Source organism: Struthio camelus, chromosome 2 (assembly GCF_040807025.1).
Source record: "Struthio camelus isolate bStrCam1 chromosome 2, bStrCam1.hap1, whole genome shotgun sequence".
In the NCBI taxonomy this organism is placed as follows: domain Eukaryota; kingdom Metazoa; phylum Chordata; class Aves; order Struthioniformes; family Struthionidae; genus Struthio; species Struthio camelus.
Genome location: NC_090943.1, coordinates 49,784,906 through 49,812,319, shown reverse-complemented (window position 1 = coordinate 49,812,319; position 27,414 = coordinate 49,784,906). Strand labels below are relative to the sequence as shown.

At 41.4% G+C, this 27,414-nt stretch overlaps 1 long non-coding RNA gene across 2 annotated transcripts; it reads left to right on the top strand.

The window, feature by feature from the left end:
- Window positions 1-631: 631 nt before the first annotated feature.
- On the top strand, window positions 632-18,833 carry LOC104152501 (uncharacterized). 2 transcript variants are annotated; one of them, XR_011139722.1, is made up of 6 exons: window positions 632-766; window positions 3,652-5,391; window positions 6,648-6,710; window positions 16,202-16,325; window positions 17,109-17,881; window positions 18,606-18,833. It is a non-coding gene; the product is annotated as an uncharacterized lncRNA (long non-coding RNA). The 2 variants fall into 2 exon arrangements; XR_695973.2 differs by lacking the exons at window positions 17,109-17,881; window positions 18,606-18,833 and adding an exon at window positions 16,840-16,917.
- The last annotated feature ends 8,581 nt before the right edge of the window (window positions 18,834-27,414 follow it).

Genomic DNA, 27,414 nt, shown 5'->3' with positions numbered 1-27,414 from the left:
TTCAGAAATACAAGGTAGCAGCTAGTGGTCACCCTAACCCAAGGTATTTACTCTTCAGGATACTGGTGATGGTTCACTTCCATCTTCTCTTTCCCAAGTTTGCTTGACCTAGCGTGAAAATTCAAATAGCTTTATGTGACTGGGCTTTTACCCACCCATTTTTACCACTCTTAAAAGGATGTAGTCACATACTTCTAGCTTAGCATAAACTCTAGTCACTTCCCTTTTTGGGAAAGGGGATACTCAGGAGGCTGGTGAGGTGGGAGGAAGGGTATTTTACATCTTTTCTTGTGATTCACAGTGGTTTCACTAAACAGTAGTATTGGTTGAAAACTCTCAAAAGTAGCTCAGCAAAAATGACCAGTGTTCAAGAAATTTTTTCCCCCTTCAAGCATACAACATAGAAGAGTTTATTTTTAAGCATGATCACGTGAATAATATTTCTCACAATGCTCATGGAAAATAAGATCATGCATCTTTTCTTATTGGGATAGAGAATGTAATTTTGAGGCAAAGGAGAACTTCTGTTGAAGAAGGAGTGGAAAAAAAAAAAAAACCCTAGATTGGCTAGCTAAGGTTGACCGAGTCCTTTGAATAACTTGGTGATGCCTTTTTCTAATCACCCAGGTGAGAAGCCTGCCTGCCTCAGGAATTTCTTGCTCTCTCATCCAGGTGACAGATGTACTCCTGCCCTATAACTAAGATAGGTGACTTTCCACCTTGGACCTTCTCTGCCGTTTTCATGCCCCTATGGACCTGTCATGAGGTGAGCAGCCCTGATTACAAATGTACTTTAAACAAGTTAACGGGTCTACACAGCCCTGTTCACAAACTTGTTTTGACTCCTTAAGCATTCTGCTCTTGACATTGTTGTGAAGTTTCTTTCTTCATTCTTTTTCCAGTGAATGTTAGTTAGTGTCAACTATTTGGGAGCGTAGCGCTTCGTCAGTCATTCCTTCCCCAGCAGGAAAGAAGTTACTCTTGTATTCCTTGCTCCCCTCTACACATGCTCTGATTACGGCCAGGGAATGGAGTGTACTTTTGTGACAATTTCAATCACAGTCTGTTCAGAAAAGTGAACTTCATTCGTAGGAGAAACATATGGGAACATATGCTCTTTTCCTGATACGATCTATACTTCACCAAGAGCTATGTGTAAAGGACCAGACCTCAAATCTCTTGGGCTATCTTTGTGATATCTCATCAGCAGCCTCTTCATTTAATTAATTCTGTGAACAAGTTAATGAACAGACTTCCAATAAATCTGTTCTTAAGAGTTATGCTACCATCAGGCTCTGTATACAGTACTTAACTGCCCCACATTAAGAGTGCATGTAGAAGAGGTTTTGTCTATGGAAGGGAAAAGTGGAACCTCCACCTACAAATGAAGATTCCTAAAGGTCTAAGCGGTGAACTACAGAGATCTTCAGTGCTTTAGATAAATTGTGAATTCTCTTTAATAATTCTAGTAAGACAGCATTACTGGGATTCAGACGGGTGGGAGAGGTCAATGAACTCGCAATGTTTTCATAGTTAAAGTAACTTTATTCTAAAGAACATAATAATTCATCTTCTTCAGATGTTTTAATGTAACGTTTCCATGGATTTCTGTGACATTTTCAATCCCATCTAACTGTGCCTATGACCCTGAAGTATCACTGAACTTCAGGTCAAACACATGGTCAAAGGAAGGAATTTTACACTGTGTCACTAGATTTTTTTTTCTTTTTGTAAGAAAGGTTTTTGAGCTGAAAGCAGCATGGGGTACTGCCACTCGATATTTTTAACCTGATGGCCAGTTGCCAGTAATGATAAGTTACCAGCAAAGAAAAGACTGGGAGGTTTTAGCACTTGGTAAGAATAAGTAATGAGAGGACAGATAATAGCATTGGTGTGTCAGGACACAGCTAGAGAATTGTAGCCAGAACCAAATCTTCCCGTTCTCAACTGTTTTTTATTTGAGACATGTTAATTTCCCCCTTGCTCTCTGTGTGATGAATTAACTATAGTCCATGGTCTCCTGGAGAACTGTGACTAGAACAACTCTCTGCCCTCATTAGCTCCTGTTGAGTTGGTGACAATTCTCCGAAGCAATTTTGTAACGTTAAGATTCTAGGTTTAATACTTGAGGTAGTTGAATTTTGGGGGCCGGGAGTAGACAGTGAGAGTCAGTGGATGTAATAGCAGGCCTGGTACTAAACTAAAACTAAGCATATTTTCCGTGGCCATCCATTGGGCCTCTGTGTGAAAGCTAAATTTTCGCGACAGAGCCTCTGGAGAGACCAGTTCTGAGGGAAGCACCTCAGCTACATGGGAGAAACCCTCCAGCAGGTTTCTTCTGAAGAAAGTCAGCTTACATAAGCAGCATGCAATAAATCTTTATCCTGCTTAGGAATTCCTCCTAACTCTGAAAGTCTGACTTAAGCGAAAGCAATTGCTGTTGTTAGCAGAGTGTGCAAGAGGCCATTGGTTTGAGAGTGCTCCTATCTTGGAGCCAGGTCAGCAGTGCGTTCTTACAGATCCAGGGACTGTAGTTTGCTATACACATCTCTCACTTAGCCTAATGTCACCACGGGCGCGCTGAGGCCTCTGGAAGCCTCCCTCATAAAGATGCTTCATATTATCAAAAATAAAACCAATGATAAGGATTGAAATGAGTAATAAGTAATGCTCCTTTCCTCTTGGAGGGTCACAATTTACTGCTGTGATATATTTTGTCACCTGCAACTTCTCAAAAGAATCATGTGTTTAATACTAAGCTTATCTCCAGAATTTTTTTCACTTTTGATATGTTCAATTAAGTCTGGCTGTTTCTGCCGTACTGTCTTTCCTTGCGCGCTGTTTTTAATATAGAATTGTTGCTTCCTGCAGTTTCTCATGCAGCTTCCTAAATTATATAATCTGTGAAATCATAGTTTATTTCTGAGAGTTTATGACTTAATATTTCAAAAAGGCAGATAGAAATAGAGAGCTTACTCTTTTCTGAATTCAGTGTACCTGATTTTGTTTTTCTTGCTAAACTCTATATAGCAATTTTGAAATTGCAGCTTCTGGTGGCAGTGAATGTAAAGACTTTCATGGACAATCTTGCTAGGATTTTTCATATTTTAGTGAGAGCCTATAGATATTAATATATAGATGTGGGCGAACCATTATGATTTTGTCAGTATTTTATATGTTTCTAGTTCAGAACTTATCAGGGAGGTGCAGAAAGTTATGAATCTGATTATTTTACTGTGGAGAGGAGCTAATGGAGACTTATTTTGAACTCAGAATTATTTAGGAGAAAAATTTTTCCTTCTTATCCACGTCTTTTCAGAGAATGCCACCATTTCCACTTTCACCTCGAAGTTAGCTTGCATAAGTCAGTTATATTAAACTTGATTGCAGCATGGCAGGGATCAGACTAGTGCCTAGCCTCAACAGAAAAATTAGTTTATTTTGATACTGTTTATTTCAGTTAACATAAAATGCTCTCAAACTTTGACTTGAGTTTTTAAAAGAAATAGCTTTGGGGCATCTGAAGTGTCCTTTCCAGAGTATGAAAAATCCTGATAACCTACATAGTTAACAGCATAAACACAAATTTCAAATATAAAAATTATTGGTAAATATACCGACTGCTTTGTGTTTGTTCTTGCAATATTTCAGTTTGTTGCTCTGGATGAAATCCTGTTGGGAGAAGACTTGCTTAGAGCGGAAGGTCTATTGGGATCATATTCAAACACTTGGATAAGTACCCAGAGTTCTCATGGCCTTTTACCAAAACTAGATTCCGGACGTACTATATTTTGCCCATGACCAAGCACTATGCAAAACTGGGGAACATCTGTGTTTATTTTTTGTTGCCAATCTTCAGAGTAACTGCAATGGTTAAGGAGGAAAATCTTCTCAAATTGTGAGCCTAACTTACTTGATCTCTAGAGAATTTTAGCTCCCATTTGCCATAAATCAATTTATAGTGACATGCCTTGCAGATGGTCTACCAGCAACTAATGTTTAGTGCAGCTGTCCTTATATCAGGTATACAGGTTCCAGAATATAATAACCAGTTTCATTTGCTGGACACTCAACTAATGGAAACATTGGATTGATTTATTGTTGCATAATTGTATGAAAAGAGAGAGAGATCAGTTCCACTGCAGTCAGACTCTCTCACTTCGGGTTCAGCCCTAGTGCCTAGTGGTGTTTTATTTGCCTGTGTTTTATGGGTTAATACTGTGTCTTTACCTTCTGGAGCATCTCCTGTTAGGTAAGGCTGAGAGAGCTGGGCCTATTTAGCCTGGAGAAGAGAAGACTGAGAGGCAATCTTATCAATGTGTATGCATATCTGAAGGGAGGGTGCCAAGAGGATGGGGCCAGACTCCTCCCCGTGGTGCCCAGCAACAGGACAAGAGGTAACGGGCACAACCTGAAACACAGGAAGTTCCATCTGAACCTGAGGAAAAACTTCTTGACTGGGAGGGTGACAGAGCGCTGGACCAGGTTGCCCAGAGAGGTTGTGGAGTCTCGATCCTTGGAGATATTCAAAAGCTGTCTGGACACAATCCAGGGCAACATGCTCTAGAGGACCCTGCTTGAGTAGGGGGGTTGGACTAGACAATCTCCAGAGGTCCCTTCCAACCTCAACCACTCTGTGATTCTCACGTGATTAGCATAGTGCCGACAGCCTCAGATCACACTGAGATCAGATCTCAGATCTGATCAAGCTGGACAGATCTGATCAAACTGAGATTTCAGCAAAGATAATGGGAACTGGGCTGTAAGGTGAAGAGAAACAGAACTTGCCACATAAAGGGGGAAAAGGTAAAAAACATTAAATGGTATTGATTATTCCGGTACAGGCAGATGTTAAGTGCACACCGCAGATAATTACGGCACAATTAGTATTATAGGGCTGGTCTTTCACCTCAATTAAAGGGAAACCTGGTGTAGGCAGTGTGATAAAGAAGGGGACTGTTCTCTTTCCTTTCATCTTATGAAGTCCTTCTTTCTTTGCTTCCATGGACTGTTTAGTCAGGTCATTCACTTGCCTTGAGATGAGTTGTTCACTCTTTCTGTCATTCCTCCCATAAAGCCTGTGTTTAACAAGAAGAGAAAGGGTAGACTCTGAAAACTATGAAGAAATCTCAGAGAGGGCAAAAAGGAACAAATTAAATCTCAATTGCTATTACTTACTGCAGCTCTTCTGACTTCAGTGGGCTTCTGCAGGCACTCTCTGCTAATCTATCCTTGTTTGTCCTTTAGAGTCAAAGTGATCTCCCAGCATCACTGAGTGACTCGTTGGAAGAATTGGAAAGGGCCTGGATGCTGTGACTTCTGCGCTAGCTCCTCAAATCCCTGTTTAGCTCCTTCCCAAATGAGCTTTGGAGACCCGCGCACCTGAAAAAGGTACTTCAGCACCACAGAACAGCTATTTTTCACCAATATCCATAGACTTGTTTATCATCGGATTCTGTTACATGTAGAAGTGTCTTTAATTATTCATATTGCTGGAACAAAAGCTGGTAGATCATCTTGTCACTTTTCATTCCTTTTCAGTATTATCAGATCAGGAATCACCTTTTCTTAAGGGGCTGCTGACTTTGTGGGTGAAGGGAGGACAAACTTTTTAATACAGAGGCAGCACTGAACCCAGTGTTGAAAACTGACTTAAAATGAAAGGTCTCAAGAGTGCTTTCTGCGTTAACTTAAATTGTCCATTTGACTCCCCACTTGACTCCCTGATGTTTGATGACAGGACTGACTAACTTTATTTGCCTCTTTATATGACCCCTTGCCCATTGCTGGTGAGTGGGAGTCTCTTCCATCCCTAAAGGCAGTGGCTGATATATAAACAGGATCACAGTGGTGCTCAGTGACAGGACAAGAAGGAATGGGCACAAAGTAAAATACAGGAAATTCTATTTAAACATAAGAGAACACTTTTTTTATTGTGCAGGTGGTTGAACACTGGAATGGGTTGCCCAGAGAGGTTGTGAAGTCCCTGTCCTTGGAGATATTCAAAACCCAGCTAGGCACAGCCTGCTCTAGCTGACCTGTGCAACCTGCTCTGGCTGACCCAGCTTGAGCAGGAGGGGTTGGACCTATTATCTCCAGAGGTGCCTTCCAGCTTCCGCTGTTCTGTGATTCTGTTAACATACATCAGAGTGAAAATACACGTAGGAGAGTGAGCCTTGTATATTCCACATGTAATACCATAAAAAGATTGACCTGTTCAACCTTGGAATACTCACATATACATAAGAAATCAATATTAATGTGTAACTATAGAGTAAGTGGGAGTACCTCTTAAAGATTGACCAAGATGATCTGTGTGAACTGAATGCTAAGTTAAACAGGTGCTCAAAGTCCAGAGGGTATGTCTGAAGCTACAACGTTCTTGGGTTTGTACGCATCTTTAATCCAGAGTGACTGAAATTTTGTAAGACCAGATGATTGATGTGTCCTGGATGTTTTCTTCCACTCTTCTTGCAAGGTTCTCCTGGAGAAAATCTATTGTCTTTCAGCTTTAGGGACAAGATCTTTAGCTGCTGTTGCAAGGGACAGATAGTTTTTGGGTTTTTTTTTTTTTGTCCAGTTATGTCTGTTTGCTAGTCGTTCAGATTTTCTTTACTGTTTTGTATCTAACCTGTTTGATGGAATAGATTCATTTGGTGTGCGGCAGGAGTGAATAAATGGAAACTGAAATCAATGAATGACTCCTTATGGTAAGTATAGAAACATATGCAATTATTTGCATCTTAACATTTTTCAAACTTGTTGCTATGGGATATTTCTAGAAAATAGTACATCAGCTTTGGTTTAAGCTCATTAGCTGGGTGTGTTTATTAAAATGAGCACTGTTCCATCTTCCTATGTTTTGCATAAAGACATTACAGTTGATTTGGTTTTGTCTTTAAGAAAAATTAAAACCTTTCTACTGAAATCTTAAATTTCTCTGCCTCTGGCCCAACATGAAATTTGTGTCTTAATGCTGAGTGTGTCCAATATATAGATCAATTGATCCTACCTCTCATTTTATTAATAAATCAAGTTTTGCAGATATTTTCTGCAACGTAGGGATTTGGAAATATAGGCACACTTTTTGTCAAGGTAAATTAGAAACAGACATTTTTATAGTCTGAAACTTTTCTTCTGATATTAAGACTTTACATCAAATTGCTACTGGACCGTACTGTGTGCTTATTCAAAATCTTGTGGGTAGTAAGGTATACTTTCGGGCACCTGAGAATTTAGGGATTTTTTTTTGTTTTGTTTTGTTACTCTGAGGACAAGTAACACTCCTGACACATAACTGAGTTTGAAATAGAGATGACCAGAGAACTCTGCTTATAGCCTCAGAGCAGTAAATGTCACATTTAATCTGAGAATCTGCATTATAGCACACAGTGATGCAATAGATGCTCCATACACATCCAACTCCCTTTAAAAATTTGTGAGCTTGATCAATGAAATACTGTGTCCTTGGGAAAAGGAGCAAATATAAATATATTTGCTTAATTAGCAGTTTGTGATTCTGCAAAAATTCAGTCCCAGCCCTACATGAGCAAAGGTGCAAAATGGACTCTGGCAACAACATCTGTATTCTCAAGGCATTCCACATGAGGACAGCACCAGAGCTTGTAAAGGTCATGAAAGATTTTTGTGCCCACCGAACAAGTTCTTGCTAAGATATTCTGTATCTGGACTTGACTGACTGGTGAATAATTAAAAGGGAGGGAGTTTATTTGCCATGAGCATTTGCAGAAAAAATCCTACTCAGACTTTGAGCTTTTATGACTGAGTCTTATGCTTGTATTCTGCTTATTAACAAGATGTTTCCCACAAGTTTGGAAAATGATTCTCCACTTTAGATTGACCCTCTTTATTGAAAACCACAGGAGGGCTGTTGCAATATTTAATTTCCAACATGAGGCTCGTATTGCATTCAGGTGGTGATAAACTTCCTTTGGAAAGCTGTCAGAGACAGCTATAGCTGAATTATTGGAGCGGTTTTAAGCTAGGAGTGCGAGTCTAGATCCTGATAGGAAAATACCATCCTAAACATTTTCAGGAGTTCCTGCAAAAAAGTCTAAGTTCTGAAGGGCTTGTAGGGGGCTGAAATACTTTTACCCTTGACACTTTCCACTTTCTGCAGTTAATCAGCAGCAAGGATGTGTCTTCTCTGCTTTAGTAAAGATGAGCCTAGACAAGCGAGGCTGTCAGAATTTCACTTCTGCCCAGTCAGCTTGTCACATTTTCAAGACCACTAATTTAATTTTTAAAACAAACTTCGGGAAATAGAAGTGGAGGAACAAGAAATATGAAGTTGGAGGCAACTGCCCTTCCCCAACTGCCTACCCAGAGTAGACAAACATTGACAAAGTAGACAAACAGTACTGACATTACTAATATTGTGTTCGCTCTGACAAAAAAGCTTCGGATGAGTGTTATGATTAGGCTGTGGGAGGTAGAGACTGCACTGTAATGATTCACTGATCAGTCCCGAAAGGCCCATAAACTTAGGATAAAAGTTCTTGTTCCTGCAGGTCAGTGTTGAGTATGCGATTTGTAAGCTGACCAGGGCACTCTGCCAGAGAAAGGGTTAGGGTTAAGATTATTGTTAGAGAAGGTGGGAGTGGGAAAATAATTCCTTCTGGAATCCAGTAAATGCCTAGAAGTAAAGCCATGATTTCTGCAAGTCAGTGTTACATATGGAGTTTGGATAGGATGCAAGTCCCTCTGCTAGGAAAAAGTAGAGTTGCAGGTAAGTGACAGCTCTGGAAAATGAGCATAATGGATGTGATTCGCTTCTGAATCCTTGAAGCCCATGAAGGGAGGTTGAGGTTTACTGGTTCCAGGGGACTGTGGTAATTTGCTGGTGGGTCAGGCTCACTGATGGACCTAAGGCTAAGATGATAGTTGCACAAGATAGGAGTGAAGAATATGGTTTATTTCTGAATCCCGTAGTCCTCCATAGGACTGGAGGGGACTGGTGTTAAGACGGGGATGATATTTCCAGAGGAGAGTGTCTTTGTTCTGGTAGTTGCTGCTCAAATTAATTCTGTCATGGGAAGAGTTGGGGTTAGAAAGAAGGGACCTGTAAACCACCAGCTTACGTGGACCCTGTATGGAACGTCGTCCTAACTTTGCGGAATGCTTCAGGATGTGGCAATGAATTTGTAAACTCCTTCTTCCTTTAAATCTAATCCTTTCTTTGGGACTGGTGATGCCAGGTGAATGGGAAATCTTTGATACAACTCCTGTGAAGTAACTGGATCATATAGAGAAAAAGTTTGGCCCACCACAGCAGCATATTTACGATGAGCTATTTTGGTATGCGCTTTTGTCATACAGAGATGGTAATTTCACTTGCTTTGTGTATGATCTGTTAATACTCAGTTATATGTTTGGATCTGGTCATCTTGCACAGAAAATGGCCTATGAGTGTGCAAACACAGCCAGGTCAAATTCAATAGCTATTTTGTCAGGTAACTGGCCACATGGTTAAGAATGGCTGCTAGAAATGTTTCTAGAGCAACAGCTCCATCAAATGTATTGCGTAAAACAAATGCCTCTGTCATAGAAATTTTACTTTCGTACAACTGAAAAAAAATTGTATACGCGTGTATAGGTACATCATGGGGAAATACAAGGAAGGCTGCAAGTAGCTGTGGAAATGTGTAATGCTAAATTACTGAGATAAATTAAGTTTTTTACTCACTCTAGCATGCTAAGGGGCTTGGAAATGTGAAGAAAAAGTCTTTTGACCCATATAATGATGTGATGCAGCTTACTTCCTGGCAGAAAAAGAACCAGTAAAGCACTTCTAAGTAGATGCTGACTGCTGGTGGGGACTTTGAGGAACATGCAGATCCTCCCTACTCAGCACTTGCCTTCTTGGCTTCAGGAAGTAATTAAGTTGCAGTGGTCCTTTCAGTGATCTGAGCTATGCACAAGAGACTCAAAGCCCAAAATCCAATTATGTGTGCTCTCTGTTTCCTGACTAATCCCATAAGGTGCAGGGGGGTGAATGGATGATCTAATAACTGACTCAGCTCACTCTTCTACAGAAATTAATAGTGACAGCTCCCTGAAAAAAAGAGAAACTCATTTGTGAAGGAATAATACAATAAAACAGCTAAAGTGGCAAGCTGCCTATTGGAGAATCGGATCTTGTAAGCAATTGTGCTAAGTGTAAAGTACATCCACTGTGCTGCATGTACCTGTGTTTACTGAGCGTCTCATGTGTGCTCCCTCTACTGCCCATGTTGATAGGAAGTGGCACAGGGACACTGTTTCATATAGCATATCATTCAGAAATTTTGGGTGCAGAATCATTTAGAAGTGGAAACACACCTGAGTTTTGCTCACTGGCCAAAGAAGCTTGTGAACCACCATATGTACACATATGCCATATGTGCCAGATATATAATATAGAAAACCACCATATGTACAGAATTTGGAACTAACCTGTACATACATAAAAGTAGAAATAACTCTAGATTAAAAAAGGAAAGAAAAGGTAGGCATAGAATTGCAGAAGCCAAATATTAGATCAGTTGTTAGACTGTTTACCTCTGCAGCTATATGACACACAGCTAAGTGTTTTCCCCATCCCAGAGTGAAAAGCTGTACATGGAAGATATCTTGCAAGCTGTGGAACAGATTGACTACATCTATGCCACTCTGGATAAATCTGCAGCCCAAAAATTCACTTTTTCACAACATTTTCACGAGCCCTTCCCCCTTCTCTGCAGTGAAAACATCCCTTCTCCTATGGGCTCCTGATTCCCCACCCCAGCACTTCATAACTTTCTCCTTGCCCCAGGACTTAAAATCCTCCATGCCTTTTGCAGCTCATCTTCTCCTCTCACACTCCTCCCATCCCCTATGAGCCCCTGGCTCTGCTCTTGCAGGAGGAGCTGACCGAGACACCAAAAAGGGACATTAAATACAAAACGCAGGTCATTCTTCACTGCAGTTTCTTCACCTTCAGCTTTGGCAGCAGCATGATGGTGCTCTCTAGCAGCTGGCACCGTTTACTATACTGCAGCTCTGCAAGACAAACCAAGGGCCAAGACTCTTCAGCTATTTTTGAACAGTTAGGGATGACCTTCCTAGAAAGGAAGTTCAGCTAGTGCTGTGGGACTGTCTGTACCAATACCTCCAAAGAATTATGAACCTGGCAATTTTTAAGTGACAAAATTCATTTGTGGTGAAATTTTATGTTGGTGGAGGAGTCTGGAAATTTTGTAAGGATGTTCACATCTGCAGTCACACATATCTTTGTGGTGCATGCAACTTTCATATTCAACCAACCACAAATTTGCAGATATCCACTCCTGTGCAAATAGCAGAGCTTTCTCTCATCTATAGCTCAATTCAGGCCACATCTTAAGTGAAGAACATTGACAGGATGAAAACATTTCACCCAATTCTTGCCCGAAATCAGTTTGATGCAACTCTGTTACAGTCCTGTGTAATACAGAAACAGACTCCAGTGAGTGTGGAGGCATCACTGAAATATTAGCAATATTTTCTTTTAAGCTCCAAGGCCATTTAAGCACAATATCTCTCACTGTTTTTAAACAGCATACAGGAACTTTGGTCTGAATATTGCTATGCCACAAATAACAATAAGGTTCTTGATGATACACATGTAGAGTAATGAAGCTGAGCAGGCACCTGATGGTTCATTTGCTGAACTGGGAGACAGTCATGTAACTCCTGCCTTGGAGTCAAGTCCTCTGCTCTCCCACCAGCTGGGTGAAAACCTGTCAATGCTGAACACCAAGAATAGGAGAGAAAGAGCTGTTGGCTGTACTTAGTTGCCTTGTCACCTTTAGGATGAGTTCTTATCTAAAATGGATCCAGATAAGGTGTAATTCACTATGAACATATTCTGTGTGATAAGAGTCCCTGCTACAGGGTTGCAGTGTCTAAAGGTTTCAGAGCTACAGTTATACTTTGGGTCAGTATTAAATTTATAATATCTTGACTCCTGAGATTATAATTATTTAGAATCTTGAATATCCTGCTGATTTATTTTGCTGTTCATTGCCTGAAAAGCCAGTATTTAGCAGCAGGTCACTATGCCAGGAAAGAGCAGTGCTTGTGTTTTGGGAGATGTGTGACCACCGATACTTCTTACAGGAGGTTTCTTCTGAGCCCTGTTTCATTACTTGCCACCAATGAGGAACAAATTCTCATTTGGCTTCTGGTTCAGCTATTGTTTTTTGGGATACAACGAGTTAAACTCCTTCCTGCTCTAACTCCGGAGAAGTCAGTGGAGGTTCAGCTGGGATTAATTAGGAGCAATATTTAAACTTCAGCAGCCAGAATTAGAGCAACTTGCTTTCCAATAGGCTATGTTGCTCCTGAGGCTCATTCTCTGTCTGCCAGGACACAGTCATTGGGGCAGTTTTTGTCAGATCATTCAGGATGGGACTGGAGGGGAGCAGGCCCCGTGGCTTTGGGATAACCTTGCTGGATTTGCCAACCTACGGCCTTTTTGTGATGCAAATGCTCGGTCCAGTAGGAGGTGACCAAATTGCAAGCACCTACTTGCTTTCTATATGTCATCATATACCTCGTCATTATCACAGGATAATGTGCTGTGCTGGATTTGAACCAACACCGTTACACTGAAGGGCTTTTATGTCATGGCCAGATCCTGACCCTTCCCTTTACTGCAGGAACTGGGAGATCTTTAGCCTGTGCCAGCTACTGTTCCAAAAGACATTAGCATCCAGCTTGTGGCACTGTCCTTCTGGGATTTTATTTTGTTTTACTAACAATCTTCCCATTCGTATTTTTTTTTAATGCAGAACAATTCAAGTTGTACGTGAAGTGCAAATCTGAGCTTAAGCTGTCCATTGCATCCCGTCCTGAACAGCCAAGTCAGGGCACCTATGAACACACTTGGCCCAATGTTAGTTGCTGGCACCAAGAGCACGAGCTAGAGAGAGCACCCTGTCATATCTCAGAGCCTCCCTGCCCTCCTTGGGTGGCTGGGAAGGGGAACTGCACCAGCCACATGAGAAGAGCTTTCTCCCTCCTCTACTTCTTGTATGTCCCCGCAAGGGATAGGCATATACTGGTTCTTAATAAACGTGTTTTCCTTCTTAGTTTATATTAAGATCTATAACATGAATCACAACACAGTCCTGGTGCTTGTATTATACGCCTACTCCATACACCTACAGCTATCTCACAACAAACCAGCTCACAAATTATAGCTTCTCCCTGCTATGTTGTCACACTGATACCGGTATTAGAACGCTAACTTATTAGAAGACTGCTCTTTCTGATCCAATAACAGCAACAACACTAATAAGAGAAGTGCATGAGGTCTAATTGAAAGCAACCAAACCTGCCACTGAGTTTGGAGAGGGCAGGAATAGATTAAGAGTCAATAAGATGTGAACTTCCTTGATAAAATTAATTATGAAAGATTTTCTTTCTTTCAGTTAAAGAATGAAGCCTGTGACAGAGACTGTTAAATTGTGCAGTTCTTCTGTGTATGTATTGTTACTTCTCTTGATGTTTCCCAAAGACATCACATTTGGGTGGAAAATACATTTGTTCCAGTATCGATGTCTTCCTACAGGGTAAGGGAAAACAGACATACTGTATCATCAAAAATAGCATTGCCTGACAGCCTCTAAAAGTATACATCACATATTGCTAGCTATTTTAAATAGCTGGCTGAAAGAAGAAAACCTCACCGACATACATATTTCAATTATAAAGTAATGATGCATTAACATTTTGCATAAAAGAAACAGCTCCTCATCAGGAGAAAGGTATAATGAAGAAGCTAAGCATTTCTTAGCCATTTTGACCAATGACATGGAAAGATACCATTAGCCTGCTCAGATCCGCTGAGGATACATATTCAGGAAATGCCCAGAGAGAAATTAAATGAATCAATAAATGAGACACTCTGTCACCTAGAGAATGCTGCCAAATTATTATACAAGCTCAAAGCTTTCATTAATCACCCAAGAGCAGACCATAACACTGATCAAAAATCAGTGCTAAATGGAAAGGAAGGCCATACAGTTCATTGGGTACAATTCTGTACCCTAGCCTCATCTGTGTATATCTTCATTTGCTTCAGGTGAGTCTTTTAGTATGGGTACTGGAACAAATTGAGAGAAACACAAGGGCCTTTGATTTTCCTCTCATCAGTCCTGTCTGGATTTTGGAGCTGGTAGGAAGCGTAGCCTCCACAGATATTCCAAACGGGAAGATAAGGATAGGGGATTGAGCGTTGCCTTTCCTTGCTGTATTCACTCCTCAGAGCAGCTTGCCAATTATTTTAACTGTACAGTATGAAGGAATGGTAGCTCTTCTTTGGGGTTCATAACAATAAGCATCTCTTTTGGAGACAGTGCGGCCTAGCTAGCAGGACACAGGTAGTGAATCAGGACATGCTTACATTATTAGCAAGGCTTTTGAATTGCTGTGAGACTTTCAACAAAAGATAGTCCTTCTCCAATGCCTCAGTTTACCTTTCCAGCCATTTCTGTCTATCCCTTAAACCTTCAGAACACAAACTGGCCCTTAATATAAAAGTAAATGAGCAAATCTTCACGGATAACAGCTTTGTGGTTGCAAGGAATAGTAAGAGGTTTTTGTTTTCTGGCTTTTGGAATCACTTATTCTATGGACCTGCAATAGAGCTTACTCCATATACAATGTGGAGCATGGAATACCCAAAAAGGTTACATAGCTCTATCCTAGAGTGATAGTAAACACATGGCATGCAACTGTGTCCTTGTCATGCCAGAGGTTATTGCCAGACTTTCCTGATCTGGCTGAGGCCAGATGAATTAAAAATAATGTACTAAATAACTTGACCAAAATTCATGAATTTGCTTTACTAACAAAACAAGTGCTCTGCATTTCCTAGAGAATGAGTAAGAAAGAAACTCATTGTTTTAGAAATGAAGTTCCAGAGTAACTGAAACTGTGTTGTTGTAGTATTAAGGAAAGCATTGTTAATTTGGGAGAAACCATTTTCTCTGTGTTTCTACGTCCCCTGCTCTGTCTCACTGTTGAAAGTCATCATTTCTCCAGCAGTAGCAGAATCCTGTTTTTGCCTCTTGTTATTATCCACAGAGCGTGCAGCAGAGTTTACTGTCAGCACATAAAGGTTTAACAGTGAGCTGCAAAACAGAATAAACTGGTCATGCTCTATTGCTGTTTCACATCTCTACCTGTGTTTTGTGGACAGCATCAGAAAAGGTTGGTTTTGTGTCGAAGAGGTGATATGAAAGGCTTATTGGCAATACCATAAGCTTGCTTTCTGTTTGTAGAACTGTGTGATAAATTTACAGGAAGCTTAAGACTTATTTACCTGTATAGGAATAAACTATTCTTTATAGTTGTCCTGGAATACTTATCTATGGAAATCATCCACAGTAGAATAAAAGTCACTGTATTTCAGAATACCTGTTGCCCTACCTATTGGAATACCTATTGGAAGCAGAGACATAATGCTCTGGAAAACTATTTTATTTTTTCTGGAGTAGACTGTACACGGAGGTAGTTATCCTGATACAGCTATCACTCTGCCACTCAGTTTCACCAGGTAGACTTGAATAATAGATTAGTAAAAGGCAATAAGCAGAGAGATGCAATCCACTTTGATCAGGACAGATCTACGGGGATGACCCTTTTGACATGTAAGTTGAGCCAGGCAGAACTGGTAGGTCATTCTCTGACATCATATGAGAAGACAGGAGACGTTACCTTCTTCACCAGCAATCTTGACTCTGAGCTATACATCCAGTCCTCCTACCCCTTTAGGGTTAGAATAAAATCATGAGGGTTTCCTATTAAGATATCTATAGCACTGAGAATGGAAAATGTTTTCTATACTCAAGTCTGAATGAATAGGTAGGTCTTTATGAACAGGTAGAGGATGCCTTTGGGTAGTGGTCAAATAGAAATGTAAAGTAAGGCCATTGTGATGGCCTCCTTGTGACGTATATTCCAGCCCCTATCTGCAGAGTCCATATTTAAAATGTCTGTATAACACAGTAGTAGACACCTGTCCGTTTTGACAGCTAATTACAGACCATAGGGCAGATTCTTAACTTTGTTCTTTATATTCATGTGTAGGTTTTCTTGCATTCTTGCATTTTTTGTTGTTTTTTTTTTCAATTTGGATTGCGTGTTATAACCCAGTTAACTTTTTTACTTGCAGATGAGGGGTTATCTATACATGGTAGGAAAAACACAACAAATGCAATATGATCTGAGGAACTGCCAGACTGTGGAGACAGAAGTGTGGACAGATTTTGAGCTCCTGAATTATAACTGTGGCTTTGGTGAGTCCTCAGTGGCAAGCTGCTTCAGTTTTCTTCGTTTTATTACCCTTGTTTGTGGAATTACAGGCATTAAAGTGTTAATGGATGCAAAGTGCTTAAGAAATTGAAAGAGCTGCCTAAGTGCTGCTGCTATTACTGTTATAGTGGCGACTCCAGACTAAAGGGAGTAAACTCTTCCCTTGCTGTGCTGTAGCCAGTAGATAAAATTAAATGCAGACCTATCACCTTCCCCAGTGCTGGAGTTAGGGGTTAGTCATCGTTTACCCTCAGGTTTCCAGAGCAATTTTTTGTTGTCACGCTTCTAAAGGGAATAACTTTATGAGGCAGAGTACTTCAGTAGGCTTCTGAAAATAGACGTGTGCAGGTGGCAGGGTATTTGGGTGGTGAACTGCTTGTGGATAATGAATTACACTTTCCCTTAATATTGAGTTCGTGCAGCATTCAGCGGGGGGCAGGGAGGGGGAGGGAATCAGAGAGAGAGAGGACACCTTCTAATTATTTTGTGATTCTCCAGAGAATGCATTTGGCAAGATATCAACAGGAATTAATAAACATTAGTAAAACTTGAAAGTAACAGTGGAAAGTGTTTGATTCAGAGGTGGTAAGTACTTGCCTGCCGCCACTTTGATTGATGTGGGCTCTCCACGGCCAGGGGCAGGGGGCTGCCTGGGGAGGAGGGCCCACTCTCAACGGGGAGCTGCGGGGGGTGGCACTGGTGGGGACATGAAAGACTCACCTTTCGCAATGCACCGTGTAACACTGACGGAAAATGACTTCTGTTAGCAGAGCAGCAGGAGCTGGACTGGAAAGAAGCTCAGAGAGTCTGGAAATGTAGTGGAGGGGCAGCACAGTGATCAACGACCCTACCACTCCGCTCTCTTGGGAAGAGTCGCCGAAAAGAAAGTGGAAGACAGGTGGTCTGGGGAAGAGATCTCCAGCCAATGTAGGAACGTGCTGCTCTCTCAGTTTTCATCCAGTTACGAGCAGAGCCTGGGAACTCCCGCAGAAATAGCTCGTGTTGGTTGTTGGTCAAATTCTGCACTGTTGAGGGACCTCGACACTGGACGGGAGATGGCTGGCCAAGGAGGGGGCTCAGTCTCAGGGAGTTGGCTGGTGCCGTGGATGTTTGCTTTCCCTCTCCTGGACAGGCGGCGTGTTCCCACTGGTATAGAAACTGCTGGATGAAGCAAGACTGACAGCGATCCAGGTCGTGGAACATAAGTAGCAAATGATATTTGGATAGTTGCAATTGTACAAACCCTGAATTGAGCCTCATCTTATTCTGTAGCACTTGAGAGGGCTTTTTCAGACACTTTCCTGGGATGAGTCCTGCTGCCTGTGCAGCTCAGAAGTGCAGACTTCACGGGGAGCGGCTTCATGAAGCCTGCACCAAGTGCAGTCAAGAATTAAAATTTTTGAACTGAACTGGAGCTGGAAAATGAACTTGCTAGCTGAAGAGCTGATGGCTGCAATTCCTTCACGCTGTTGAAATCCTGTTCAACTTTTCCCTTTTATTTCTTCCCAAAGATCTGTATTTATTTCTGCCCGCAGCTGGGGTAGGTGCTTCACTTAATAGGTCAGTCCTGTTTGGTAGGAGAACGTCCTACTTTCCATGCCTGGCATTGGAAATTTTTCTTTAGTCCATCAATGTTAATGAGCGTTTTCAGCCATTTCAGCGTGTCTGGCATGCATAGATTTTATGGTGGTCATGACCAGAGGCTCCCAGGGGCTCATGCTGACAAGAGCTCCCGACGGCAGCACGGCCAGGCCTCACCGCCAGGGCCTGTCCCACCACCCTGCAAGGGAGCAGAGCAGCTGGAGCAGCCCAAGGCGTTAGGCACCACTGCGGGGATAGGCTAGGTGGTTGCCCGTGGGTTGGAGTTGGAGGGTCCGTGGTGGGCAGGGGCAGGGCCTTGGCGGGGCTGGAGCCTGGCACTGCTGCGGCATCATGGGGCAGGGACTGATGGCCCTGGGGTTGGGCTGAAATGGGGGCCCATGCCTGGGGGAGCGTGAGGGAGGCCCCCGGGGTTGGGCACGGGCATGGATGGCTGGGGGTGTCCTCAGGGCCCAGGCAGTTGCTGGGTCACTGCTTTGGAAGGTTCCTAAGTCTCTGGAAAGACTTCAAGAGCTCACTTATGCGTGGCTGGAGTGTGGGGTATAGGAAGTAATGGGCTCTTTATTTTCTATTGACTTATAGCTAATGATGACCCTTGAGGAGAGTCTGTGGATAACAGATGATGTGGGCTCCCCTCCAGTAAACAAGTGCAAATCTTTTCACAGGAACTGCTGGCTCCACCGATTCATCACTTATGGGAGCATTTGGTATAGGAAATGAACGCTGTGAAGGCAATGAAGGACCCAGTAAATAGGATCAGTAGTATTCAAAAATGCTTTAAGCTGTATTTTAGGGGAAACGCTTCCTGGGGAACACCTGTTTCTGGAGGTAAGCCAATTTGCTGCTCATGCACAGGAAGGTACTTATTTTCCTAATCGACTTCAGCAGTACAGCAGATGCGTAGTGAAAGATTGTTAATAAAATGATAAAATATATCATTAACGATAATGTTGATAGTCCTGAATGTTTTTTGGAAAGGAAAATTAATGCAAACCCAAGGTTACTGAGCTAGAGCTGGAAAAGAAGAGCTAGTAGTTGGGGGGAGGAAAGAGATAGAAGAGAAAAAATAGAAGCCCAGAAGGAGTGCCTGAGGCAAGATTCATGAAAAGAGGGAGGACACATACAGAGAAGATAAAAAGGTGCCTACAAAGGAGAAACCAATGAATTTCTGATTTTTCCATAGGCTTCCTGCATGAAGTAACAGAACTGTTTCAAGGCATTCATTTTAGTAATGAATGTAAACCTCAGCCAACATTTTGATTTAAGCAATGTGTTATATATAAATTGCTTTTCACAAATGTCTTCTTCACAGGTGTCGTTTCAGGTGCGTTCAGGTAGACTTTTCAAAATATTTTCTTAACTTGCGAAAAAGAAAAAAAGAAATAATAGTTGAAAAGGACACAGTGGGGGTAACCCTTTCTCTTTAAAACTTAGATATAAAGCACAGTGCCCTTGAAGTTCTTCTCATTACCTTCAGTCTCCATCTTCAGCAGCTATGTAGAAAACTATGAGCTCAGCAGTGTCAGCCACAGTACAAAGGAACGCCTTCCTGTAGGAAATCGAAGGATTCCTCCATCCTTTTATTTATGACACAAAATGACTGAAAATTTGTAACATCATAGACCTCATTTTTGGAAGCCCTATTACAGGCATACACTCACCTTCCCACCCACACACACACCAGTCTGACAAAGACTATCATCCCCTGCTCTTTCTCCTCCCCCCTCCCCTTTTTTTACTTCACTTCTGTATGAACTAGTATCAGGTAAAATAAAATTCAGTGCTTTGGGGAAAATCTTAAGCAGCAGCACGTAAGAACTTTCACACTGGATCAGACCAATGGTCGGTCCATCTTGTTTTAATATGTTACCTACGTGAAAGGCTCCACTGCAAAGATGAGTAGGTGATTAATATTAAATAATCCATGCGTGGAGAAATTTTCTTCCTAATTCCTGTCAGATAGTGGTTGGAACCTCCTGTGCTGCATGAGAATTTACACTCCTTCCGAACACCTAAATTTTTAAACAGTTACAGATTCTGAAAAATGTGGTTATAAATATAGTGCGTGTTTTCTGAAACCCTTGTCTCGTCATGTGATTAATTGGAACCGATTCCCATTAAGTTCTGCAGTGCAGCCTTGAAATCTGACAGAGCAAAGATCCCCCTGTAAGGGTCACCTTATACTAGCTTCATAAAACATGTGTTTATTTTTCCCATGAATATCTGTCAGTCATACTGGTTTAAAAACATTTCTCCTGTTGCTAGGAGAGAAACAACAGGAGAGAAGCAAGTCAGCATTTCTGCTTCTTGAGCTGCTAGTTTAAATCATTGCAAAGAACACACTTCCTGCATCCTTTTGGGTTAACACACTTATAGTGTATATTTTCACTTCCCCGAAGGACCCTTCCACCCACTGCCACTGTGCTAGACCTGCAAGTCTTTCTCTTAGCACTAGCCACAACAGCTGGCAGAGTGGCCCAGGCATCTCTATTCACATCTAGCATCCTCCTCACTGTGTCCTTGCTAAAGCGCCCCCTACTCAAATGTGAAAAACGTGTTGTGTACCTATGTATTTTAAGGGGCACTCTTGTGCCTCTTTTCTGAAAATCTGGCACTTGTCCCAATCCTTTACCAACATAGAAAGTCAGATTGCTAAAAGTGACTGAACTGTTCACCCGGACAGCTACACATTCAGACTACAAAGCTTATCCTCTTCTTGAATAAGGGCAGCTGCATAATGGTAAGTACTTCTCTGTGCTTGAAAGCAGTTGTGAGTGCTCAGCTGTTCTTGGGAGTTTAGCATACCAGACACTGGGTTGGGGAGGAGCAATTTGAAGCTATAGATCTTCTTTGGCGTCTGACATTGATTTGCTAAGTAAGAAATCCTTTCAGTAAATTGCTTATTTTCTCTGTGTCGCTGTTTACCCTCTTACCTTTTGTCCACCTTCTCTATTCATCTTCTTAGGAACAAGGATTGGCTGTTTATTTTATTCCTATAAAGCTCCAACACAGGGGGCTTCATTTTCAGCTAGGATCCCTAGGTGCTACTTGTAATACTTGTACTTAGCAGTTATCTTACTGATTTACGCTTTGCAGAAGTGGAGCTGGTATCCAGGCCAGGTTTCACAACGATAATGATTTAAGTTCAGGTTTAGTAGAACTAAATCATGTATCTTAAGAAAGGAGAGAAAATCCACTCCCCATCAGTCTTGAATTTCTCGTATAATTCCTGCTAACGCATTTATCCTTGACCTCCTGAACCTTTTAAATAGCTGCCCATTTGGCAACTCATTCTCTGGAAATCTGTCTTCTCTTACCTGCTCAAGGTCACCAGCAGCCTCTTTAAAGAGTGAGGGGTGAAGAGTAGAAGCAGCCTAGTGTAATAACAACATTGCAAGTGAATATATCGATAATGTTGCACAGTACAGAAATCGAAACCGGGCTGTGTCAACTACGGAAAGAAGAAATAACACAGATGTCATTGTGACTAGCCTGTGAATGCTCGCAGCCAGACATTAGTGTTTTTAATTCTGATTCCTTAATTGCTTTGCAAGAGTAGTTGACAAAATTAAGTTCTTCTCCAAACTTTCCTGCTTCGTAGGGAACCTCAAAGGCTTTCCAGTTTTGCCCATGAAAGGGAGAAAATAGGCCAGAATATTCTTCCTTCTTCGACAGCAAAGCCAACCCATCTCCTATTCAGAATACCACCTTTGTGGACTCTCTTCACTTGCCCTGGACATCACAACTAATTTTCCACAGCAAAGGGTGAGAAAGAGGCAACCATGGTTTCCATAATCATTAGTGCTTCAAAGAAGGCATTACTTGATAGCCTGACTGCAAGAGAGGTGCACTAGAGGTGATTTTGGCCTAGAGGAGCTGTGGACGAGGTAAATAAAAAATAATAAGCGAATGCAGGAACAAGTGAGACAAGTTAATATTTTTTTGCAATGGAATATTAAAGAATCGTAACAATAAAGTTGGAATTCATCAGCTACATTAAAACTTCCCCTCTTTCTATTAAATACTACACAGAACGATTAGAAGTCTTATTTTTGCACCAGAAGATCCTGAACCTATGCTTTTTCCCTGTTTTGTGTTTGAGAGGAGATGTTTCATAGTTTTCTGTTGTGATAGTGTAGAATAGACTTTACCTCACAGAATACGATCTTCTTATAGAGAACAGAGAACTGTATCTTTAAATGGTGAAGATAACAAGATATTTAAGTATTCTGAGTGTAGTTTTATTGGTAAATTCACATTTGCTATACTACTTTCTCATTCATGTTCTCATAAAAAAAAAAAAAACAAAACACAAACTGCAGCATACTGGGAATATGGGATATCTAATATCTTGTATGATATCAGGGCTGTAAGTGTTGCCAAGAACCATGGTATGTTGTTAAGAAACACCTCTGACCCTGACAGCAGAGACTTTTTATTACTGAAACACTGAGATAGTCTCCTGCTGTGTGTGAAACTTTAGCACAAAAGGAGCTAGGTGTTTTTAAGCAAACCATTATTTTTAACAAAAGATGTTTTTTTTCTCTCTCTCAGCCAGTTTTGTTGAGAAAAAGCTGCAGACACTTACTGTTAAACAAGCTTTAGAGTTTTCCTTTCCAAGGAATATAGCATGAGGCTGGCATAATCAATTGCTATTTGAGAGAATGATAGAAATGCACATGCTATCGAGTAGCTGAAAATCTGGCAGGAAGCATGAAGAATGGCAAATGACAGAGCATATTTCAGCATCAACATGGCCGAAGTGTTGCATTGAGTTTAATCTTTACACTTGCTTAACAAAATGCATTTAAACTGAACCTTTATTTCTATGTACAATGTCATGTTTCATCTAGAACCAAGCCTACGATGGACAAATATTCTCAACTTATTTTAGGCTGTGACCTTTTTTTCAATCTGTACTTCGCTCTCAGGAAAAAAAAAAGGTTGCCAAAACACAAAAAAGAGGCTGGTAAGAGAAGCAAGAGTCTTGATCTTGAGACTCTCGATTCAAAGTGTTATGTTGTATTAGTATATCCTTGCAAAATCATCTCCAAAGTATCATTAGATCAGGCCTACTATATGTCCTCCCAGTTCTAGCAATGCTATAATGAAAATTATTTTCTTGAGTAACGCAATGCCACTTTAGAACAATATCTTTATGCTTAGAAGCTGTGATCTGTCATCGGTTTTCACTTTGCCGTGATCTTCATATAGCTAGTTTAGATTTAACCTTTCTCCTAAATTCCCCCACCTTAAGTCCGGGTATAACAAAGAAAGCTGCAAACAGCTTCCTTCTCTGTACTGCAATCTTGCATCCTCCTTCCCTTTTCACTGTATGGAAAGGAAGGATGGTCATGACATCCTGACCAATGCCTGCTTGCAACCCTGTCACCGTGAGGGGATCCCATAGGTGAGGTACGTATTATATCACCATTACATTGGCCAGTGAAGTCCATATTGGCTGCTTGTCCTGGGGGCATGAAGATCCATACAGGGCTAAATGAAGCCAAAATGGTAAAATTGCAGAGACAGAGAGGCCCAGTCTCTCCCTAACTATTTGTCAGATAAGGTAGAGACTTGTGAAATGTGGAGCGTGGTACTAGCAAGACATGGCATAGGGCACTGACCTTAACAGTGTCTCACTGAGAAATGCTTCTCTGTGACAAATAATCAGAACGAAACGTAAGCAGCTGTAGCTGTATGCATTTTGAACATGGTTACAGAGCCTATAAAGGACCTAAGGCTCCCGTCTGTAATGAACTCCCTCAATGTAGGCAGTGCTAATTCTGAACATGACCACAAGCTCTGCAAGTCGTGGGAAGTCCTTGAGGACTGATCTCTGCTGAGCTGCATGGTGCTTTCTAAATAAATTACCTAGTAAAACCTTCAGGCCAGAAGCACAGTTAGGTACCGAAATCAGTGGATTAGAGACCTAAACTCCACCGGTGGAACAGCAATTGCCCTAAGCTCCGTGTTTCAGTCCACTTATGGTCACAGCTGAACTGCATCGCTGTAAGATGAGAGACGTACTTTGGCATCTCTGGTGGCTGCTGTCACTGAAGCCACGAAAACTCTCCCATGATTTTTCTGGGGAGAATGTGGGGGATATTCAATTTTCCTTTGGAAAGTTTCAGACAGAGATAAGCACCTTTATTCAGAGGAAGGATTATTTTTATTGTTGTCTCTGTGGATTGACTTCCACACCATTGAGCAGGGCTGGCTGTGTGAGTGAGCACAGTAGGGATGCATACACTGCAGAAGGGTAGCAGTGCCACCCATGGCAAAATGGCTTAGGAACCCCTGAGCAAGCCAGGAAGGCAAAGCTGAAGCTATTTTGTGTGTCTCAGAATCACTAGGCCTTACCACTTTCTTTGATTATCTCCTTTTCATGATTTTTTTTTCAAAGGTAGGAATTTTTCTTAGAGTAATAAGGATATTTGTGTCTCTCTCCCATATTTTCACTTGGCGGCACTTCCCAGGGATGTCAGATAGCAGGTGACACTGAAGTTAATACAATCTTGCCGAGTCAATGGCATTAATTTCCATGTTAGTTATTGTTTGTAACTGTCTTGCTCTGGATAACTCTTGCCCCCTGGGAGCTGCTGGGCACCATTCAGTCTCTATACAGACATGCTGTGGCCTGAGTGACTGCGATGAAACAGTTCAGGCAGGGACAGGGGATATTGCTTAGCAGGGCCCTGTGCCAAAAAAGCCTGGCTAGAAAGCATGGCGCCTGCCTTCAGGCTAGTGTGTACCTTCTCCTCTGTCACATTACCCAGTACCTGATCCTAGAGGCACCAGCTTTGTCAGCTTTATGGCTATTTTGTGCCACAAAGCTGTGCTAAGGGAGAGGGTGGTTAGGATGGGTCGATTCCATCTTGGCTGAAGCCAAGATGTTGGTATGAAAGCACTCTCGCCAAGCTATTATCTGAAACAGTAAGAGGATTCAAGTATTTTTATCTGCTAAATACTGCTATTGAGGAATGATAAAAAACAACACACCACATCAAACGCATGGTGCACCTTTGTCAGGGTCAGGTTTCATTAGGGGATTAGCCAATGGAATGCAGAAGAAAATGGTCTTCACTGCAAAATAGACAGGATTTTTTCCCCCATGGGATAATTAATGCATGTCAGCTATCCCTCAAACCCCTCTGCCCCGAAAAAGGAACAAAAAACTAGCAGGGACCAGCATTGCCTCAAATTCTGGATTTCTTCCCATGGGGAATTTCAGCCTTTGTTTTGTTTAACAGTGGAAGTAAAATGGGGGAAAGCACATGAAAAATTTTGAAAAAAAATTGTTTAGAGAAACCCACTGTAAATAACTTCATTTTCAAAAATATCAGAAGACTTTTCTTTTTTTTTTGATTTTTAATGCTAAATATAACAATAATAATGCAATAGGCAATAGAATTTGAAACAGAAAATAGATCAAAATGAAAAACTGATATGGTATCTTTGGTATGAATGCTTCAAACTTGTGAAAAATCTTTCCCTCACCATTTTTCCAATAAACAAAGTTTTATGTCAAAGGTATAGTTTTTTGGAAAGGTTTGTTTCAGAGAAAATGAGCATCTTCTAATGGAAAACTCTACAGCTGTAAAATTTTCAACCAGTTCTGCTTGAGACAAGTCTGACACAACTTTTATGTCAAGTGTTTGGGAGACGCAAGCACTGTGCTCCCACCCACAGATTAATTTGCCTACTCTTAACCAAGGTAAAGATGTCATTGCTCCTTGACAGATCAGAGTGGGTTATTTGTTGCATTTTAACTGCCTCAAAGTGAAAACACAGGGTTTTCCTGACAGTGGAAATAAAACCTTAGACACGTCCTTTAAAAATGTGTGGGTGGGCTGTGGGAATTGAGGGCACGTTTGCTGTCTTTACCTTAAAGAGAAGCTCAGCTTTCAGAAGCCAGTGAAACATTCATGTAGAGGATGAGTAACAAGGAAGCGCTGAATTTCAAGGTTATTATTCACTGTAAGGGTTCAGATACTGTCACACATCACAAGATCGCCTGGCTGATTTGTATAACTGTTGTGAACTGAAGCTATAACTGTAACCCCAGATTTTCTTTTTTTTTTAATCTCTTGTCACTTTTGTTTTCTCTAGCATGTTTAGTTCAAGGCAATGATGTGCTGGCAGAAGCTCTTGGGAACTGCTGGTTAAAATTCTGCTGCCAAAATGAAGAGTTTTAGAATAATTTCCTGGACTGGGTGGAGATCAGCTCCTCTCTCAATAGTATCCAAGCTGCCAAGGCATATCTATTGTCCCTACCCATGACACACATTAGGACCCTATATGAAACTAAGAATAGCATCATTGCTGACAAGAAAAAACACCCAAGTCTGTGCCGTCTACTCAGGACCACTATTGTATTCATAGATTCATAACACGATCTCAGGAAGATATATCTTGCTTTTTTGGATTAAAAAAAAAAATCATAGGAGGAAATGGAGACATGGACTTGACTCTAGGTCACCAGAGATGAGAGCTGAATTTTAGGGCTCTCTATGCGCCTAGTGATCCTGGAAATATCTCAAAGGAACCCAGTTTTCGGAAGGCAGTTGATTAGTGCTGTCTGAATATCAGCCTACCGCCACATATCTAAGCTTTAAAACAAAGGGGTCCCTTCTCACTAGTCGCTGTGGAGATCATCTATTTGGTCTCTAAGGCAATTAATCCAGGCCTCTGGCAAGCAACTATATCAACGAAATATGAATGTTAGGTGAGCAGACCGATGCTTGCGAAGACAACAGGCACTGACTTATGTCAATTAAAATGCTTTTAAAGTAGTAAAAAAAAAAAGGAAAAAAAGAACAAAAAGAAACATTTTTCCTGATGGGTTTTTGAAGTTTCTATCCCCCTGCTCCTTTTACTGCTGGTGATGATTGCTGGGCATAAGTCAATAAAGCCTTACTGTGGTTATGGGCTCAAGCTGCATAACTTAGTATTATGGGCAGCTTAACAGTACAAGTCATCACTCAAACCCTGGTGAAGGTATTCTAAAATTAGAACAAGAATGAGCTTTGTATTCTCATTTTTCATACTTCAGAAATGCACAAATCAGTGAGCTAAATATTGACCGTGTAATACTCTGCAGGTAAGAAAGGCAGTCATTTGCCCAGCAGAAACACCCATGCTGCTTTGGACATTAGCACCTGTGTATTTGAGAGAGCATGTTGGCTTGGAGGGGTGCACTGATTTGTCTCGGGAAGCGTGAGAAGGTCTTTGCTGAGCTACGCAGCTACCAGAAACAACCATGAGAGTTGCAACATGGCAACCTGAGAACACACAACAACCCTGCTCCGGATACAAGTGGAGGAGTTTAGAAAAGCTGTTTAAATCTGTGGCCTCTAACATCTTGGCTTGCATTTGTGTCTTATTGGAGGACTGTGACAGAGTCGCTCATGTACGTTGGTTTGTAACTGTCTCACGAAGGTCTGTATAAAAGGATATGAAGCTACTCCTGAT